At 42.5% G+C, this 6,830-nt stretch overlaps 1 long non-coding RNA gene across 1 annotated transcript; it reads left to right on the forward strand.

Annotated features, from left to right (window-relative positions):
- The first annotated feature begins 2,738 nt into the window (after nt 1–2,738).
- On the forward strand, nt 2,739–4,275 carry LOC112845573 (uncharacterized). The gene is made up of 3 exons (XR_003218415.1): nt 2,739–2,873; nt 3,025–3,078; nt 3,980–4,275. It is a non-coding gene; the product is annotated as an uncharacterized LOC112845573 (long non-coding RNA).
- The last annotated feature ends 2,555 nt before the right edge of the window (nt 4,276–6,830 follow it).

The following is a 6,830-nucleotide window of genomic DNA, read 5'->3' on the forward strand; positions in this document are numbered from 1 at the left end:
ATTTGTGTCAGTGTGTCAGGATGGTTTATATTTGAGCTTCTTGTTCACACAGAACAATTTTTCTTCATTTTTAACGATTACCAAAGTCTGTGAATCCCAAATTGTTCAGTTGTTCTTTTGCTCCCCATGAGGTCACTTTCACCATGTGACAAACACAACACCCCACTGTACACACTCGGGCCACCAGCAACTTTCTACATCCTCAATAAAAAGCTGACAGGTTGCAATGATGTTCTGAATAACTTATTAAGAAAACAACTAAATGCACAGAAAATATTATGAAAACTGGTTTATTTTATATCTCCTAGTTTGAAATGAAGCAATAAAAACATGTATAAAACATCACAAACTGCAATATTGTACAAATGCTTACGTCCTGCTGATGCAATGGAGACATCTTCCAGTGACAGGCTTCATCCGTGTGTGTGTGAGGAGGCTCCTAAACCCACCGACACAGAAGTGCATGTTCACAACTCCCTCTGTGCAGGCGGGGTCAGGACCCCCCTCACCCTGGGGAGGAGGGGTGGTGCTGTGGCCAGTCAGGTATGAAGTGCTGAGAGTGGATCGTTGGTCCTCTGTGCAGCTCTGTCCACTCTCAGCTTCCCTGCAAAGCAATAACACACGAAAGACATCATTTTAACACAAAACAGCATTTCCATTGTTGGTAGCTGCAGCATGCTGTTAAAATGCAATTTTAAACTCAACATATACACACAATAACTATAAATACTTAAACCTACAGTACTGTAGGTGATGATGATCTGAAACATGTAAGTGTGATAAATATGCAAAACACTAGGAAACCAGGAAGGGGGCAAACACCTTTTCACATCACTGTAGACGTGATTACAGAATACCTTTTACATCCTGGATTACAATAGGATATCCATCAACGGCAGATACTGGTCTCCATGACACACAGATACTGGAGTGGTCTGAGAGAAAGGAATCTGTGTCTCTGGACCAAAATGACTGTACGTGTAGTGCTGTAGAAAAATACTGCCCACAAACCTTGATGTTTCTATATGTGGAAACCTTCAAGTATGCATATCCTCCTGTAAGGGTAAAGTAATGGGACATTTGCACTTTTTGCATGTAAGCCTGTCGGTCTTAACTGGAAGTTGCACTTGAGCTGTCTTGGCATCTTTCCCTTGTTTGACTCACCACTTTTGCCCTGAGCTGAACCGCTGCCTCCTTCTCTGTTGTGGTACTCAGCGGTGACCAAGATGCTGTAACGTGCATCTGGCTGCAGTGACTCCAGCATCACCTGCTTCTCTCCACCAGGGACCAGCACCTGCAGACAACAAACAACACTATCATCCCAACACAGTCAGAACTCATTTCAAGTTTTGGGACTTATGGAATTTCTGGAATTCTGACACATGACAGCCGGCTGAAGCCCAGAAGAGGTGAAGATGTGATGACTACGACCCACTCGCAGTGTGATCCTGGCTATCAGCTCCAGTCAATGCTGTGTAGGACACGTGATACTGGAGGACATGAGCATTGGGAGGTACCCAACTGATCACCATGCTGACGGCAGTCTCATCAGAAACCATGAGGCTGGTTGGGCCTCCACCAGAGCCTGCAGCAACATCATAGAAGAGATAAAGTACCACAGCTAACGACACTTAACACTCACTTTGCTCCTTTATAGGAGGAAATTATTTTGGCAGCAGAGCAAAGTGTTTTTTTAGAAAATAAATGTCAAGTATAACAGAGAATTTGATACTTTGATTTGATACTTTAACCTCACTACATTTATTTCATAGCTCGGAGTTCTAGTTACTCAAAGATGAGAATTGAGATGTGAAATTTAACCTTTAAGTGACTAGTACTTTCAGAACTGCCATCAATTACACAATGAAGTTCATTGACGTACAGGTTATTGTATTAGTAATGCTATATTGTACATAGAGACAGAATATGACATGAAGGGCTACTGACCACAGAAAAGTCAAAGGTAACTGGGCCTATAGCCTAACGGGAGAGAAACAAGCTTTCTGCGATTCTATCTGTGTTTTTGTCTCATTACTGTCATATATGTCCTATCATTAAAACACTGGCTTCTAACAACTAACAGTGTCTCGAAAATAATTGAATAAATTAAGAAATAATATGGCTGCATGACTCAAATGCACGACTTGTAACTTGTGTATTTTTTAGGCTGAACACTGCTGCTAATGTGACTTCGGTAAATGGTTTCAGGCTCTCCCCTCCTGAGTTTGGTTTTTTTTTGTTTGTTTGTTTTTTAAAATCTTGTGAATAAAATGTATACAAATGTGTGTGATTAATCACAATGTGTTAGTGTGTAATCACCCTGAGACATGCATGCCTGTCTGCTAGATCTTAGATCAGATCTAAAGCCATTTGTGATTTGGAGATGCAGGCTGCAGATTGTGTCCAGATTATCCCAGCTCTGGTCACTAAACATCCAGTCTTCACTTATCAAATGTGTAAAATTCAAGACTGGTCCCAACAAGGCAAAAACTGCATAGCCACACAAGTCCCAGCGTTTCCCACAGCAGCAGCAGCAGCAGCAGCAGTGAAAAGAAAGTGGATAAAGGATGAATGAGTCTGTGCTTATCGGGTCTCCGGTCTCCCCAAGCTGGCGTTGTTGTTGGTAGCCATGACAACGGAGATAGTCCCAGCTTTGTAAATAAAGGCCCCAACACCCAAAAAAAGAAAAACAGAAAAGGCAAAAAAAGGTCGGGATTCCCGGCGCAGACCGGAATCCCCTAGCAGACCGAAGCTCTAGACAGGACTCGGCATGAGTGAGACTCGAACCATCGCCCGTCTGTACTTCAAGGTGCCAGGGGCCGGCGACAAGTGCTCTGCGCCACCTGCCAGGCCGTGGAATTAGTGCAAATGTGGTATATTTGACTTCTCTGAACACGAATTATTTTTGAAAAGGAAAAATAATAATTTTAATGTGAGGCAAAACATGTATGGTGCTCGGTAAAGATGACACGCCGACTCACTTCTTCTTTTTTGTTTTTTTAAATTTTTTTTTGTTTGAGAAAGTTTGTTTTCATCTTAAACCATTGTCAGTGACGTCATTCTACGCGACTACCACAGGTAAGGAAATGCCTGAATCTGTAGATCTTTTTCTTTTCTTTTGTTGTGTAAAACACAAAAATCCCGAAACAGTCAGCTCACAAAGTTGCAGGTTGGTGGCAATTTGGCAGAACAGCCAATGACTTAAATCATTTAGGTGCATATATCTTGCCACAAGACATGTGCGCTAAGCTAGCTAGTTTCTGTTAGCGAATCAAGTTCAAGCTCCTCACATATCATCATCCAGGGTACAGTCATATGCTGATGAGAGATCCCATGCAGGTAACATCAAGGCAGTGTAACAAGTTAAATATGCACTAATTTTAAGCTATTTCCTAATATCTAACCATTATGATAAATGTTTGCCTGCAACTGACACAGCCAACACAGATGTCATTGAAAAAAACAAAAGCCTGTGATAACATGTTTTTGTTTTTCTAGAATAGAAGAAGCACATTTTAAAAAGCCAGTAGGAATAAATCTTTGTTGTTCCTGCATGATTAGAATGAAGTAACAACAAGTCTGGCTGGAATAAGAAGTGGTAATCTGTGTACTGTGCTAGTGATCTGCATAATTCACCTTAGATGGTCATCTGTTTGGATGGCTGAAGTGGGCTAACGACACAGCTAATTTCATCAGGCTGCTAATGAAACATCTAAAATGATAGATGGTTAACTACACAACGGAAGCAAGAGCATTACAATCACTTGATTTAATGAAAGATTTTCCCCCAAACTTTTGATCCAAATGAGCAAAGTACTGCAACCATCTGAACCTTCTAGGTGTTACATGTTACAGTGTTGCACTCTGGCCAGCTTTAAAAATGGAAAAGTCTTTGTGTGGTTTACTGGGTTCTGTAAATGAGGCTCCTTTCATTTGTGAGCGTGTTGTTCTTCTCTTCCCTTTTGTCCACCCTTACAAGGTGAAGGTGCTGCCCACCCATGATGCCAGCAAGGTGCGTGCAAGTGGATCCGGCCTTAAAACCACTGGAGTGCCCAGCTCTCTGCCAGTGAAGTTCAACATTGATGGCAAAGATGCAGGTGAGGGACTGCTGGCAGTGCAGATCACTGTGAGCGCATGTGATCTGCTATTCCTCTTTGAATAGTACGCTGGTTGCCCCCGGAGTTCGAGTCTCCGGGAGGAAATCCTGGTGGTTTGAGGCCCCAGGCTTGTGTTGGGTACGGTCCATCACAAGGACATTGGCTCGAGCGCGCTGTTGGGGAAGCCGGCCCAGACCTGTGTTCGATCCAAGTACGCCACAGGGACAGCGGTTCGGGTACGCTGTCGGAGTCCATTTCTGCATACTATAGTGCACGGAGTGGTGGTGTTCGTTCCTTGGTCCGTAGAAGGCAAGGGCCTCACGGGGGACGCCTCGTGTAGTAAAATGGGATCTAGATCCAGTAGAGCGGCAGACGTTTCACCAGGCGGCCAGGGACAAAACTCAATGTGTGACTGTATGGTAAGAACTGAGTAAATGTGTGGTGTGTAAGATTGCAGAGAATGGTTGTGTGGGAAAAGTTGATGTGTGTGTAAAAAAAAAAAAAAAAAAAACAGTGAAAAATTGGGTTCAAAATGTTGAAAATGGGGAACAAAAACAAGAAAGAAAAAAGAGGAGTGTAAAAGTCGTCTCGTCTCCAACTAGCGGAAGGTGGTGGTCCTGCAGACCACCAGCTCCCCTAGTGTGGACACACAAAAAATTTCTTTTTAGCAGAATTGTTGATGAAAATAAGTAAAAAAAATAGGAAGAGGGTTTGGTGATTTCAATGTAGAACAACTACAATCTCTCTGGGTTTTTAAGAAAGGGGACTTCAGAACCAGAGAGGGGAGACGTGTTTCTTTAAGCAATGAGAACAATGATCAAAATGTCTCAGTGTGTCACTTGCAGGTGAGGAACAGACCCGGATCAATTTTCCACGTGCAGCAGTCGGAAGAAAATTATAGGTTAACATCATTAGAAACACTCAAGCCAAGTTTTGGCTGAATTGTTTTACAGCTTAACTTCCATGTGTTTGTCACCCTGAGAAAACAAGCTCCAAGAATCTCTCCTGAAGACAAGAAATGCAGTTCCAGAACAACGAGATGGATATCAAGAGCTCACAGCAGTGTCCTGAGCAGTGAAGGTCCAGCAGCAGCAGCAGCTGTGCAAGACAGCGACAGCAAGGAGAAAAATGGCATCATCATGACTGGATGGATGGATGTGCATTTAGAACGAGCTGCAACTTCACTGTGTGTGAATGGACCTTTGAAAAGACTTGACTGAGTTGGACATTTGCCACTTTGGAACAAATGGCAAGATGAGACAGTGGAAAACACAGGACAAAGCTGAAAGACAACTGACTCTCACTGGACTGCTGCAAGGGGAGAGATGAGATGAGACCACAGTGGAAGGAGCAGGGGAGAACATGGCTGTTTTAGTGTGGGAAATGAAATTTGGGTTTAGGAAACTGGGAAGAAAAACGACTGCCTTGCGTGGAGAATTGAAAAGTGTCTGGAGCACCGCAAAGAGGAGAGGTACACAAAAATTACACAAACAGAAAATGCATTGATCCTACTAACACAAACACACATGCAATGAAGCTCATGAAGACCAAATAGTATTTTAAGCATGCATTGCTGTTACCATCATCTTGTCCGGTTCACTTAGTGGGTTAAGAAGTGATACATAGACTAGTGAACTAGTATTATTTTGGGAAGGATGATTGAATTATTGCAAGGGTGAACAGAATGCTGCAGGGGGTCAGATGAGTGGGGACTAATAGATTCTTGAGTTTCTTGTTTCTGATGTGTGGGGAGGTCTTATCATGGCACACATCTGGGTACATGGGGGAAAACAAAACTCATTATCTAATAGAATGTTGTTGTGTGAGGTGTGTGACTGGTGGATGAAAGTTTTGGGGATTTTGCATTTTCCTTTGGTACCACTTTGAAACTGCCAATCAGTTTTGTTTTGATCTATCATTCTAAGAGCATGCTTAGACAACTTCTAAAAAGAGGCCTGATTTTTAACAGTGCACTGAGATTTTGTTTGGCAATTTTCTCTTTTGAAGCAGGCCTGCAAGATCGGGATCGAAAGCGCTACACAACATGTTGAACAATCGCAAGTGAGTTTCTCCAAAAAATTAAAATGGGCTCGGGAGAAAGCCACTTATTTGGGACAACCAGAAACAAGTCCCTGCCAAAAGGATTCAGCGAGGTAATCCAGTCTAAATTCTTTTTTTCTTTTTTGAAATGACGTCATTGCTGGCAGTAGAAACTTATTGCGTCACGAGGTTCTACTGTCAGCAAATAAAATGGGGACTGACTGGACTGACAAAACCTTGACCTGACAAAAGGGTGGATGTATGTATGTATGTTTCTTTTTACAGGAGCAGAAAGATGACAGCAACAGGTTGCATGGGCTTTGGCCGTGCTGATTTAACCTTTTAATTGCCACTTTCTATGTCTTTGAATTTACCAGCGGTGTGTTATTCATGACCTTGTATGTTTGCAGTGCAGAGGTCACTGTGAGAAAGTGTGCATAACATCTATTTTTCCACAGCAAAGGGTTAATCGTGGGATCTAATCACATGATTTACAGCAGGACACACCACTGGCTAATGTTTTTTTTTTTCATTATGACAGGGCCTGGAGTGAAACTACTCCAGGGAGAAGCCTGTGAATTTTTAAGAGACAATGCACAACTTCATTGTGCATGTCTAATTGTGCTAAGCTGACATAGGGCAAAAGAGGGTTTTCCGTGGAAGCTTTCATTTTTAAATTTCAGGGACCGTGAC

This window comes from Oreochromis niloticus, unplaced genomic scaffold (assembly GCF_001858045.2).
Source record: "Oreochromis niloticus isolate F11D_XX unplaced genomic scaffold, O_niloticus_UMD_NMBU tig00007918_pilon, whole genome shotgun sequence".
Taxonomy (NCBI): domain Eukaryota; kingdom Metazoa; phylum Chordata; class Actinopteri; order Cichliformes; family Cichlidae; genus Oreochromis; species Oreochromis niloticus.